Source organism: Oryctolagus cuniculus, chromosome 8 (assembly GCF_964237555.1).
Source record: "Oryctolagus cuniculus chromosome 8, mOryCun1.1, whole genome shotgun sequence".
In the NCBI taxonomy this organism is placed as follows: Eukaryota; Metazoa; Chordata; class Mammalia; order Lagomorpha; family Leporidae; genus Oryctolagus; species Oryctolagus cuniculus.
In genome coordinates, this window is record NC_091439.1 from 131,810,273 (window position 1) to 131,824,545 (window position 14,273).

The following is a 14,273-nucleotide window of genomic DNA, read 5'->3' on the forward strand; positions in this document are numbered from 1 at the left end:
GAAAAGGACTATAAAGGGGGAGAGAGACAACATGCACCAGGAACATCTATCTGAAGGAACACCTGTGTAGCCCCCGAGAGAGCCGGCCGGCGGTGTGCCGCTCCCCCGCGGAAGTGGGGAAAGTGGCTAGGGGGAACCGCCCTTCCACGGAGGTGGAAGGGACGGTAGCCAACCCGGGAAGAACCAGCAGCAAACCCGGGGAGGGCCGAGCAGACGAAAGAACAGCGCAGGGTCCTGTGTCGTTCCTCCACGAAGACGGGGAGCGACATAATGGTGCCGTGACTCGGATGTGAAGCCTAGGCAGGGTTTAGTGTCGTTCCTCCGCGAAGAGGGGGAGCGACACCTGTCCTTGTGACCGCAGAGCCCTCGCTGGGGGAAGGCACAGACAGAGGTGGTGACTGGGAGGACTCTGCTCCCCTTACACACAGGAGAGGTGGCTCTGTCCTGAGCTGTAGCCCTGTGTGCTCAGTCCATCTTGGGCTCCCTGCCACTCAGAACGGCTGGACCCTGTTCTGTGACTTAGAGGATCTCTCTCCCACAACAGACAGGGGTCTATTGGGAGGACTGTGCCACCGGACACATAGCAGGAGGCCCTGGGATTAGCTAGGGTGGAGCTCCCTGTGTCACTGACCTTGAGAAAGGAAGGACTGGATCCCTTGCAGGAAAAGAGCCCCCAGGGAACCAGGAATAGAGCAGGGGAAAGCCCGGGGCCAGGGAGCAGCACAGCCTGCAGCATAGTGGCTTCTGAGAGTCTGCCGACTCCTGGTCGGGTTTATCCAAATCCTGTTCAGCCCTCCGAAGCACGTGTCTTGGTCATCTACTAGGCCTTCCAAGACACATTATCAGGGAGCTGGATTATAGGCAGTTTGAGATGGAATTCTGGCACTGCAAGCAGTGGCTTAACCTGCTGGTGCCACAACACTGGGCCCATGTTATTTTGCATCATTTTTTTTTTAAGATTTAATATTTTTAAAGATTTATTTATGTGTTTGAAAGGCAGAGTTACAGAGAGAGAGACAGAGAAGGAGAGACATTCACTCGCCAAATGGCTGCAACAGCCAGAACTGAGCCAGGGTGAGGCCAGGAGCCAGGAGCCAGGAGCTTCTTCTGAGTATCCCATGTGGGTTCAGAGGTCCAAGCACATGGGCCAATCTCCACTGCTTTCCCAGGTGCATTAGTAGGACGCTGGATGGGAAGTGGAGCAACCAGGATTAGAACTCGTGCTCATGTGGGATGCCAGAGCTGCAGGCTGGGGCTTTAACCCATTGAACTGCAGCATCAGCTGCTGCTGCTTCTACCTCTTCTTCTTTTTAAAAGAAGTTTATTTATTTATTTGAAAGTCAGAGAGAGAGATTTTGCATCTGCTGGCTTACTCTCCAGATGCTGCACCAACCAGGGCTGGGCCATGCCAAAGCCAGGAGCTTCATCCAGGTATCCCACATGGGTGGCAGGGGGCCCCAGACACCTGGGCCACCTTTCACTGATTTTCCAAGGCCATTAGGAGGAAGCTGGATCAGAAGCGGAGCAGCCAGGACATGAGCAGGCAGCCATATGGGATGCCAGCATGGTGGATGGCAGCTCTACTTGCTATTCCACAATGCCAGCCCCAATTTTATGTCTTATTGATAACAACCACTCTAATTAGAGTAACATAGCTCATGCCTTTTAAATAATATTTATTTGTTTGAAAAAAAAATAACAGGGAAAGAGAAAAAGAACAAGTAAGCAAGAGAAAGATCTTCCAGAGACTAGTTCACTCCCCTAATGTCTGCAACATACAGGTTAAGCCAATCCGAAGGTAATTGCTAGGAACTCCATCTAGATCTCCCACAGGTGTAGCAGGAACTCAAGGAATTGGGCGGTCTTCTGCCTCCCAGAGTTCACAATTGCAGGAAGCTGAATTGGAAGTGCAAAGTAGCTGGTACTCAAACAGGACACTCTGATATGGACTGTGGGCTCCCAAGTGGTCGTGACTTAAACCTGCTGTTCCACACTGAATTGGAAGTGCAAAGTAACTGGTACTCAAACAGGACACTCTGATATGGGCTGTGGGCATCCCAAGTAGTCCTGGCTTAAACCTGCCGCATAGTGCCCATATCATGGTTTTGATATGCATTTTCCTAATGGCTAGAGATACTCAGTAGTTCTCATACGTTCCTAGGCTATTTGTTTCTCTTCTTTTCTGAAATGTCTATTCAGGGTCTCTACTTATTTCTTAAACTGGATTTTTTTTATTTTAGAGTTTTTGGAGTATTCTGAAGATTAATCTTTTGTTAGATGAATAGTTTACAAATAATTTCTGACATTGTGTCAGTTGTCTCCTTATAGTGTTGTTTTTTGTGCTGTTCATAAACTTCTTAGTTTTTTTAAAAATTTTTATTTATCTGTTTGAGAGGTAGAATTACAGACAGTAAGAGGGCAAGACAGAGAGAGAGGACTTCCATCCACTGGTTCACTCCCCAACAGCTAGAGCTGGGCTGATCCGAAGCCAGGAGCCAGGAGCTTCTTCCAGGTCTCCCAGATGGGTGCAGGGGCCCAAGTACTTAGACTATCTTCTACAGCTTTCCCAGGCCATAGCAGGGAGCTGGATTGGAAGAGGTACAGCTGGGACTATAACCACCACCCAGATGGGATGCCAGTGCCGCAGGTGGAGGATTAACTTGCACCATGACACCGGCCCCTCTTAGTTTTTTATAATCCTATTTGTCTAGTTTTATTCTGTCGCCTTTGCTTTTGGGATCTTGTGCAAAAAATTGCTATACCAGTGTCCTTTTTAAAAAAGTTTATTTTATTTGAAAGGCAGAGTTAAACAGAGACAAAGAGAAAGAAATCTTCCATCCACTAGTTCATTTCCCAAATGGCTATGATGATAGGGACTGGACTGGGCAGAAGCCAGGAGCCAGGAACTCCATCTGTGTCTCCCACATGGGTGGCAGGGTTACAGCTACCAGGCTCATTAGCAGGAAGTGAGATCAGAAGTGGAACAGCTGGAACTCTAACCAGCACTCCAATATGGGCAGAGTTAGAGAGAGACAGGAGAGACAGAGATTTTCCACAATGATTGTGACTTAACCCACCGAGCCACAACACCAGTCCTATGCCAGTGTCCTGCTTTGCTTCCCCTAGATTTTCTTCTTGCAGTTTCATGTTTCACATTCAGGTCTTTGATCCATTTTGCATTTATTTTTGCATAGACTGAGATGTAGGTGAGTGTGGGGTCAAGACTCAATTTTATGTCTTTCTCTAAAGGATTCAGTTTTCTTATCATGGATGTCCAGTATCAGTATCCCATTTATTGAAGACTCTGTCCTTTCCCCAGTGTTTGTCTTTGGTGCCTTTGTTGAGAATCATTTGGGTCCAAGTGTGTGGTTTCATTTCTGGGTTCTCTGTAGTGTCCCCTTGGTTTATGTGTCTTTATGATAGCACCATCCTGTTTTGATTATAATAGCTTTACAGTTTGTCTTGAAATCAGGTATCATGATACCTTCAGATTTTTGTTGTTGTTCAAGATTGCTTTTGAATATTTGGGGTCTTTTGTGCTTCCCTGTGAATCTTAGGATTTTTTTTTCTAGTTCTGTGAAGAATTTCATTGGTATTTTGATGGGGATTGAATTGAATAAGGAAATCACTTTGGGTAGTGTGTGTCAGATTGCTGTGCTTTAAATTATCTTTTCTGGGGAAAATCCATCAATACAGAAGAATGATCGCTTTCAGTTAATTTCATCAAGATTTCCTTTGACATTATTGAAAGAGTCTAAATTCTAAACTGTATTAAAGATAATAGGATTGATCAGCCCAACAGGGATTCAAGAGAAGATAACTTTAACCTTACAGAATACATATGTTTTCTTAAGGAGACTGTTGGTAGAAACATGAACCTCACAAGTACTCATGGTGAGTATTAGAAGAGAATGAGGAACATACTCTGAATCTGGAGGAAAGGAGATTCTTATTGTAGAAAGGGAGAACGCAATTGCATCCTGTGTTGTGTGGTGCAAAGAACTTACAAACTATGAACATGGAAATTTTGCTGAGATTTGAAAGCGATGTGTTGATAATGCAGCCTGGTTTCTTTTTGCAGCTCATGGGAAAAGGGGAAAGAGATAATTTTCAGAAATAGCTGTGAAGTAAAAAGGAACCTGGGATTTGATAATTTTTGGGAGATTCTTAACCTGTCTTGATGGCTAAAATTAAATAAATAAAAACAAAAAAATCCTAAAATTTAGAGAACCTAAATTAGGAGAGTCACTGTCAGAAAGTGATTACAGGAGTAATCAAAGTATGTGACCAGACTAACCTTTTGCTAGTGATTAAATTATCAGGGTTTTGCAGCTCCAAGGCCATTTTGAAATATAGCAAAGCAAATTTCTTTAGATTTCAAGACCAAGGAATAATACCTCGGTCTTGAATAATGGCTACAGACTTCTGCGTTCATGTAGTTTGTACTTTATGGAATTACTCACAATATACCATGGTAATCGATCTTTGAACCATGGGAGGACTTGCGTTAACTATGTGTTTGGGGGCGTACTGCAACCATAAGCATGAACTGCCTCTGCGTGTATCTGGGTTGCACCATTCCTCAACACAACTACTGGCCTTCGACATGGTTTTCCAGTCGCTCCTAGACACCTTATCCAAGAAAGGCTTTCAAAACTAAGGGATTCTTTTCTTTTCTTTTTTTTTAAGCTTTATTTATTTAGAAAGGCAGAGTTAAAGAGAGGCAGAGAGAGAGAGAGAGGTCTTCCACCTGCTGGTTCACTCCCCAGATGGCTGTGTCTTGAGGTTCTCATCCAAGCAGTAGTGTTGGTAGGTGGGACGGGGGAGGACGCCTGCAACCGCCATCTCACACGCGCCCCTCCAACCAGAGCCACTGGGCATGCGCGGGCGCTGTCCCCGCCCCGTCCCCGGAAGTCCCTGGTCACTGCGCATGTGCACTGTGCCCGCCAGCCGTTGGCATCTGCCCTTTCCCGCGCTGCAGGCGTCGGTGGTGGGTGCTGACGCCCTGAGCGGGCTGTTTGAGGTAGGCTGGGAGAGGCTCGCAAGGGCCCAGCGGGCTGGTGGGAGGCCTCCCCGGGCAGGGGCTTCCCGGCCCTCAGCTGTGGGCGGCGCTGTCGCGGCTTCGCCTGTGTGGAGTCACTTTCCAAGGGAGAAAAGATGTCGGCCCCGGGTTGTGGCGGAGCGGGGAAGCTGCCTCCTGAGGCACGCGGCGGCGCCTGTGGCTGCGGGTTCGGGACGGCTACAGTTTCTTTTTTTCTTCTGGGGGAGTGAACCAGTACCTGGAAGACTGATTTCTCCCTGTAGCTCTAATTTTGTAATAACATAATAAATCTTTGAAAAAGAATAAGGGAAGGAAGGAAGGAAGGAAGGAAGAAGGAAGATTCCGGGCCGCGGTTCGTACCTGTTTATTGAGGAGGGAGATGGCGGAGCCACTTTGATTGTTAGAAGGAGAATGTGATTTAGACCAGTTTGGGAGTTGTCCACGTGACCTCCAAAGAATTAGCTGGGCTATTAGGATCTGCCACACGCCGTGGCGTGCCTGGTGGGCTTAGCCACCTTTCGTGGTGAGAAGTTTGGAGGGGGCCCCGGGTCGTGCAGGGGGCGGAGTTGCCGCCCGCACGTCGGCTGGAGCCCTGGCTGCGCAGCTTCCCTTGCAGCTTCCTGCTAACGTGCTTGGGGAGGCAGGACGCTAGCCAAGGGCAGGGCCCTGCCTCCAACTCGGAGACCCGGATGGAGTTCCTAGCTTCTGGCTTTGGCCAGCTTGCAGCCGTTTATGGAGTGAACCAGAGAATGGAGGATCTGTCACTCTCCCCTTCCAATAAATAGATACAATCTTTTTTTTTTTTTTTTAAGATTTATTTTACTTACTTGAAAGAGTTACAGAGAGAGGTAGAGACAGAGAGACAGGTCTTCCATCCGCTGGTTCACTCCACAAATGGCCGCAATGGCCGGAGCTGCGCTGATGCGAAGCCAGCAGCCAGGAGCTTCTTCCGGGTCTCTCACGTGGGTGCAGGGGCCCAAGGACTTGGGCCATCTCCACTGCTTTCCCAGGCCACAGCAGAGAGCTGGAAGGGAAGAGGAGCAGCCAGGACTAGTACCGGCACCCAAATGGGATGCCAGCACTTCAGGCCAGGGCATTAACCCGCTGTGCCACAGCTCCGGCCCCAAATAGATACAATGTTAAAAAAATTTTTTTTTAGTGAAGAAGGAAGTAAAGTTTTGAGGAGATGGCTTGAGTTCAGTTTTTTTTTTTTTTTTTTTTTTTTTTTTTTTTTTTTGACAAGCAGAGTAGACAGTGAATGGGGGCTGGCACTGTGTTGTAGCAGGTAAAGCCACTGCCTGCAGTGCCGGCATCCCATATGGGTGCTGGTCCCAGTCCCTGCTGCTCCACTTAAGATCCAGCTCTCTGCTATGGCTTGGGAAAGCAGTGGAAGATGGCTCAAGGCTTTGGGCCCCTGCACCCACATGGGAGACCCAGAAGCAGCTCCTGTCTCTTGGCTTCAGGTCGGCACAGCTCTGGCAGTTGCAGCCATCTGGGGAGTGAACCAGTGAATGGAAGACCTCTCTCACTGCCTCTGCCTCTCTGTAATTCTGCCCTTCAAATAAATGAATAAATCTTAAAAAAAATGTAATGATGCTTCATTGTCCCTTGAAATGACTTTCTGCCAGTTAGCTGCCATAAAGTTAATACCTTTCTAATCATTAATGAGTTAAGAAAATGAAAGATATCTTGGCTCTTAGGCTAAGACAGTTTGGTAATATATATAGTTTAACAACATATGAAAGAATTTAAGGGTTAGATTTCTAAGCACTTTTCACTTTGAAAAAATCATTATTTTTTAAATATTTATTTTTGAAAGATTACAGAGAGAGAGCTCTTCCATCTGCTGGTTCATTCCCCAAATGTCTGTAACAGCTGGGGCTGGGCCAGACTGAAGCAAGGAGCCAGGAGCTTCTTTTGGTTCTCGCTCATGGGTGACTGGCTCAAACACTTGGGCCTTCTTCCCCTGCTTTCACAGGCCATTAGCAGGGGGCTGGATTGGAAGTAGAGCACCCAGGACAGGAACTGGCACCCATATGGGATGCACAGGCAGCAGTACCTGCCCCTGAAAATTTTTTTTAAAAGACTGTTTATTTGAAAGGGCAGCAGAAGGAGAAAGCACATGCTTCTATCCACTGGTTCTCTCCCCAAATGGCAGCAGTAGTCAGGTCTGGGCCACACTAAAGCCAGGATCCAGGAACTCTATCCTTGTCTCCTGCCTGGTGGCAGGACCCAGGCACTTGGGCTATCTCTTGCTGCTTCTCTGATGCATTAGCAGGAAGCTGGGTTGAAAGTGGAGCAGCCAGGACTGGAATCAGCAGTCTGATATGGAATGCTGGTGTCACAAGCAGTGGCTTACACTGTATCACAATGCCAGCCCCTCTCTTTGTAATTTTATAAGATTTTCTGGGGCCAGCACTGTGGTGTAGCAGGTAAAGCCTCCGCCTGCAGTGCCAGCATCCCATGTAGGTGCCAGTTTGAGACCCAGCTGCTCTACTTCCAATCCAGCTCTCTGCTATGGCCTGGGAAAGCAGTGGAAGATGGCCCAAGACCTTGGGTTCCTGCACTCATGTGGGAGACCCAGAAGAAGCTCCTGGCTCCTGGCTTTGGATTGGTGCAGCTCTGGCCATTGCATCCAACTGGGGAGTGAACCAATGGATGAAAGACCTCTCTCTCTCTCTCTCTGTCTCTCTGTGCGTGTGTGTGTGTGTGTGTGTGTGTGTGTGATTCCAACTTTGAAGTAAAATAAATAAATTTTTGGAAAAAAGATTTCCTGATATCTGTGTTGGGCTTCTCAAGACCAACCTTAGAGTTAGGGATTTTTTTAAATGATTACAGAACTCAGAATAAACTGTTAGTCACAGTTATGATTTATTGTCATGAATAGACACAAATGGAAAGGTGCTTAGGCGTAAGTCTATAGAAAACCAAGCATTCCCATAGGACCTGCTTAAGTCTGCTAGTGACAAGTTAAGTGATACATTGCCTACCAGGGAAGCATATTAAAGACTCATTCATTGCCCAAAGATCTTGTTGATAGTAGATCATTTAGGGAGTCACCTCTGCCTGGCACAGAATGAAGCAGTATTCACCTCATTGTATAAACACTTTAGGCACAATGAACCTGTCATACTTAGGAGGGAAAGGTGGGATCCTTAGAATATCAGAATTCCCATACACAACCAGGGGCCAAGCTTGATACAGCCTGTAAGAATACAATTTTCAATCTGCTGTATTAACTTAGGCACAGTACTACGTATTGAGCATTTGTTTTGGGTCATGCACTGCAGCATCCTTTTATTTCCCTGGTAATGCATCTAGCTTCTTAAAATAGAAACTGATGCTCAAAGTGGGCAGGCAATTGACAAGGTGGTTTAGATGCCACACTTGGGACTCCACATACAAGAGACCCAGAATGGATTTCAGGCTTCTAGCCTCAGCGTGGCTCAACCCCAGCTGTTTTAGGCATTTTGGGAGTGAACCAATGAATGGAAGATACTCTATCTCCCCATGTCCTTCTCTTCTCTCCTCTTTCTCTCTGCCTTTCAAATAAATTTAAAACAAAAAGCAAGAAAATTTAAAATAATAAGCTAAGCTCAGAGAATTTATTTAGTTGGTCAATAACTTGTACACCTGATTAAGTGGCAGTATTAGGATGAAACACTTATTGGTGAATGCTACCTAATGCTTTGTGTTCAGCCTGTTTGCATCACTGGATACAATGTAAAAAATTATAGGAAAAATCCTGTTTTTCTTTGTTAAATTGTGTGGATGTGTTAACAGTTGTGTAACATCTAACTGAATAGGTTGAATTGAATATGCTATGATGCACTTTTTTTTTTTTTTTGACAGGCAGAGTGGACAGTGAGAGAGAGAAACAGAGAGAAAGGTCTTCCTTTTGCCGTTGGTTCACCCCCCAATGGCCGCCACGGCCGGCGCGCTGTGGCCGGCGCACCGTGCTGATCCGATGGCAGGAGCCAGGTGCTTCTGGTCTCCCATGGGGTGCAGGGCCCAAGCACCTGGGCCATCCTCCACTGCACTCCCGGGCCACAGCAGAGAGCTGGCCTGGAAGAGGGGCAACCGGGACAGAATCCGGCGCCCCGACCGGGACTAGAACCCGGTGTGCTAGCGCCACAAGGCGGAGGATTAGCCTAGTGAGCCGCGGTGCTGGCTCATGATGCACTTTAATACAGTTTTTGAAGGCTGGCCCTATCATAAAAGTGCCAAGATAAGATAGTTCATAGAATGATTTAGCATTTTTTATGAATATTTATGTATTTGAAAGGCAGAGCTACAGAGAGAGAGAAGAGTAAAAGGAGGAAGAGGGGGGAGGGAGAGACAGATCTTCCACCCACTGGTTCACTCCCCAGTTGGCTCAACAACTGTGGCAGTGCCAGGGCAAAGGTAGGAGCCTGTAACTCCATCCAGGTCTCCCACTTTGGTGGCAGGGGCCCAAGCACTTAGGCTATTTACTGCTGCCTTCACAGGAACATTAGTAGGTAGCTGCACTGAAAGTAGAGCAGCTAGAACTTGAACTGGCATTCATATGGGATGCTGGTCTCCCAGGTAGTGGCTTAACCCACTGAGTCACAGCGCTGGTCCCCTGATTTAGTGTTGACACCAGTATTTAAACCAGTTAGTATTAGGACTTTGGATAAGTCTGTAACATTCTTGTAAATTTAAATTCGAAGATAATAACTTGATTTAAATTAAATTTAAATTGAAGATAATAACCCCAAACTTTTAGAGTTTTGGATTGTACTCTACTTGGGAGTTAGTCTGTTAATATTTATTGTTGCTGCCAGAAGATGCAACACTCCTGGAATAGAGACAAAGAATTTTATTATTCCAGGCACAGCCAACAGCATGAGCAACATAACCTAGCTCCCTCAGGAGTGACATAGATAGCCAATAATCCTCGGATTTGGGGATCTGTTTGTGTTGCAAGACTGTTCTTTGTCCCAGTGTGAAATTTTACCTCATCTTCCAAGGATGCTGGTTGAGAACATGGCCCTGAGGAATGCCCTCGGTTCAGTATGGTCACTGAACCTACATTCCAGGGATACTTGCGCCCAATGTTCAATTGCCTCCTCCAACACTTAATTCTCAAAATTGTTTTGAAGGTTTAATTAAGGGAATTGGTGACTTTATGGAAGATACTCAGCACTATGACTTACAGAGTAATACAGTGATATCAGAGACAGTAATTTTTTTTGTAAATTTATTATTTGTTTTTATTGTTTATTTGAAAGAGAGCAACAGGAGGAGAAAGAGCTTCCATCCACTGGTTCACTCCTCAAATACTTATAATAGCCAAGGATGTGCCAGGCTGAAGCCAGGAGCCTGGGATTCAGTCCAGGTCTCCCATGTCAGTAGTAGGGACTCAAATCTTGGAGTCATCATCTGCTGCTCCTGGGATTCAAACCCAAGCAAGCACTCTTAAGAGATACTAATGCCCTTAGCAGTGTTTTATCCAGTGTGCCAAATGCCTGCCCTGATAGTGAATTTTGAGCTGTCTCTAACATATCAGGAAACAGCCCCAAGAAAAAGTGAAGAAAGGATCTTCTATGGAGAAAGGATCTTCTATGAAGAAAGGATCTTCTTGGAGAAAATAGAAGATTAACATAGAATGGTTGAAAAATACTCCAAAGGATTGGGTCGATGTGTTTGTGAATTCACCTTTCACCGGTTTATTCCTGTGCTGCCCACCCCCCGACCCCTACTCCAATCACGCATGCATAGACATAGCTATCTAAAAGCAGTCACTAGGAACATAGTGGCCAGAGATCTGGTAAGTGATTCAGAGTCAAAGTGTGTGTTTGAGTTCCCGGGTAAAGTATTACTTGAATGTGTATCTTGGATGGCTGACCAAGTTCAGCCCAACTGACTATTCAGAGTTCCCTCAGGACCCTAGGCCTAATTCAGTTTTGTGTTCTGCTGAAGTGCGTAGGATTGAAGTGGGTGACGTAGGGATGTTAAACTGTGGATAGCTACCTATAACTTAGTTCACCTGGTGTTATTCACTTTTGAATATTCCGAAAGTAAGATACAGCCTATAACCAATGAGTTGTAGTGAGGTAACTTCCTCTCAAGGACTGAGTCAGTGTCATATGTCAGAATCATGCCAGTTTTACTGCCTTCTAGCCTCAATGTAATGTGAAAGATGTGAGCAGCAGAGAGTTGGTGCCTGGCAGTTTGGGAGAGGAGGAGAAAGAATACTGTAGTGATGGTTGAGCCACATGTGTGAGGGGTTAACTCTGATAGGCTCAAAAGTAGTCAGGAAGGGGATATGGAAAAGAAATATTTTGTGTGTATATGAATGTATATATGTGTACAGTTACATATTTATATATACAAGATTACTACAAAGAGGACATTGAAATGGAATCAGAAAGTAGTTTTGTTTTGGTACAGAAAAATTTTGAAAGCTATGCATATGAGGAGTTCTTCAAAAAGTTCATGGGAATGTGTATCAAAAAAGTATACATGGGGGCCAACGCTGTGGCATAGGTTATGCCTCTGCCTGCACTGCTGGCATCCCACATGAGTGCTGTTCGAATTTGGGCTGCTCCACTTCCAATCTAGCTCCCTAATACACCTGGGAAAGCAACAGAAGATGGTCCAAGTCGTTGGACCCCTGTACCCAAATGGGAGACCCAGAAGAAGCTCCTGGGTCCTGGCTTCAGATCAGCCTAGCTAAGGCCATTGCAGCCATTTGGGGAGTGAACAAGTGGGTGGAAGATTTCTTGCCCCTCCCCCATTTTCTATGTTTCAAATAAAAATAATAAATAAACCTTTAAAAAATATGGATTTCAATTTTTTTGTGTGAAAATAACCTTTCAATTCCATTTTCCATGAACTTTTTGAAGTACCCGCATTCATATGTTTTCCTTGAACAGTTTCAAAATAAGTTAATAAACAAACATGTCAACTCTTTTTTTTTTTGGACAGGCAGAGTTAGACAGTGAGAGAGAGAGACAGAGAAAAAGGTCTTCCTTCTGTTGGTTCACCTCCCAGATGGCCGCTACAGCTGGCATGCTGTGCCAATCCAAAGCCAGGAACCAGGTGCTTCCTGCTGGTCTCCCATGCGAGTGCAGGGCCCAAGCACTTGGGCCATCCTCCGCTGCCTTCCCGGGCCACAGCAGAGAGCTGGCCTGGAAGAGGAGCAACTGGGACAGAATCCGGCACCCCGACCAGGACTGGAACCCGGTGTGCCGGTGCCTCGGGCGGAGGATTAGCCTAGTGAGCCACGGCGCCCGCCTGTCAACTCTCTTTTAAAAACACAAATGTTTAATCTTTTAAAAAAAGATTTAGGGTGGGGCCGGCGCTATGACGCAGTGGGTTAAAGTTCTGGCCTGAAGTGCGGCATCCCATATGGGTGCCAGTTCTAGTCCTGGCTGCCCCTCTTCTGATCCAGCTCTCTGCTATGGCCTGGGAAAGCAGTAGAAGATGGCCCAAGTCCTTGGGCCCCACACCCACGTGAGAGACCCAGAAGAAGCTCCTGGGTCTTAGTTTTGGATTGGCACAGCTCCGGCCATAGCGGCCATCTGGAGAGTGAACCACCGGATGGAAGACTTCTTTCTCTCTGTCTCTACCTCTCTCTGTAACTCTGTCTTTCAAATAAATAAAGTAAATCTTAAAAAAAAAAAAGGGGTGGGGGGAGGCCAGCGCCGTGGCTCGCTTGGTTAATCCTCTGCTTGTGGGTTGGCATCCCATATGTAGGCCGGTCTAGTCCCAGTTGCTCCTCTTCCGGTCCAGCTCTCTGCTGTAGCCCAGGAGGACAGTGGAGGATGGCCCAAGTACTTGGGCCCCGGCACTTGTATGGGAGACCCGGAAGAGGCTCCTGGCTCCTGGCTTCGGATTGGCGTAGCTCTGGCTGTAGCAGCCATTCAAGGAGTGAGCCAGCAGAGGGAGGACCTTTTTCTCTGTCTCTCTCTTTCTCATTGTCCTGTCAATTTAAAGAAAAAAAAATTTAGGGTGCCAGCACTGTCGTACAGCAGGTTAAAGCCCCAGCCTACAGCACCAGCATCCCATAAGGGAGCTGGTTTGATTCCCAGCTGCTCCACTTCTGATCCAACTCCCTGTTAATGTGCCTGAGAAAGCGGTGGAGGATGGTCCAAGTCTTTGGGCCCCAGATGAAGCTCCTGGCTTCTGCTGTTGTGACCATTTGGGGAGTGAACCAGTGGTTGGAAGACCTCTCTCTCTCTCTAACTGTTGCAAATAAATGAAATAAATAAAAAGAAAGATTTATTTATTTGAAAACCAGAGTGGCAGAAAGAGAAATCTTTTTGCTGTTTTATTTCTCAAATAGCAGCCAACACTTGGGGCTAGGCTAGGCCAAAGCCAGAAATGGAGAACTCCATCTAGGTGTACTTACCATGTACTTGAACCGTTATCTATTGCCTCCCAGGTACATTAGTAGGGAGTTAGAAGTGAAGTGCCCAGAACTGGAATCAGTACTATAATATGGGATGCTAGCATCCCAAGAAGCAGCTTAACAATGGCTGTGTCCCAGTGTCCACCCCAACTTTCTTTTTTTTTTTTTTTTAAGACTTATTTATTTGTTCGAAAGGTAGAGTTTATAGACAGAGAGAGAGAGGGAGACACAGAGAAAGAATTCTTCCATCCACTGGTTCACTTCTCAGATGACTACAATGGCCAGGGCTGGGCCCATCCAAAGCCAAGAGCCAGTAGCTTCTTTTGGGTCTCCCTCATGGGTGCATGAGCCCAAGCACTTGGGCCATCCTCTGCTGCTTTCCCAAGCATTAGCAGTGAGCTGGATCGGAAGTGGAGCAGCTCTGTGAAGCAACATGGAGAGATGATAAGATAGGAAAAACTGGGGTGAGTGGGAGGAAGTCAAATTGGTAAGCAGAGACAGTTTCCCTCAGGAGGTAAGATCTGTGAGGTGACCTGAAGGAAATGATAAACAGGTGTTTGAACATTGAGGCACAAGGTCCTCACACCCATAGCAATGATCTTTACATGTTAATCCGAAGTCAATTAATTACGGCTGCAATGTGAAAAGAAAGAATAACAGGCTCATTTTGTTATGTAGCTGCAGTACAATTAGGCAGTTCAGAAAGCTTCAGTTTCATATATTGCCTTCATCTAATCAATAGTATATATTTTGCCGGCACCGCGGCTCAATAGGCTAATCCTCCGCCTAGCAGCACGGGCACACCGGGTTCTAGTCCTGGTTGGGGCGCCGGATTCTGTCCTGGTTGCCCCTCTT

General features: G+C 46.4%; 1 protein-coding gene across 4 annotated transcripts in view; it reads left to right on the forward strand.

Moving 5' to 3' along the window:
• The first annotated feature begins 4,886 nt into the window (after window positions 1-4,886).
• The window catches only part of LOC100351039 (tripartite motif-containing protein 60), a 45,154-nt gene continuing 35,767 nt past the window's right edge, over window positions 4,887-14,273 (forward strand). The window contains exon 1 of one of the 4 annotated variants that reach the window (XM_070047271.1): window positions 4,887-5,023. The gene's annotated coding sequence lies outside the window, so the exon portion shown is untranslated. Of the gene's footprint in view, window positions 5,024-6,286; window positions 10,833-14,273 lie in introns of those variants that run through there. The other 3 variants (XM_002720569.5, XM_070047272.1, XM_070047270.1) reach the window with 3 other exon arrangements.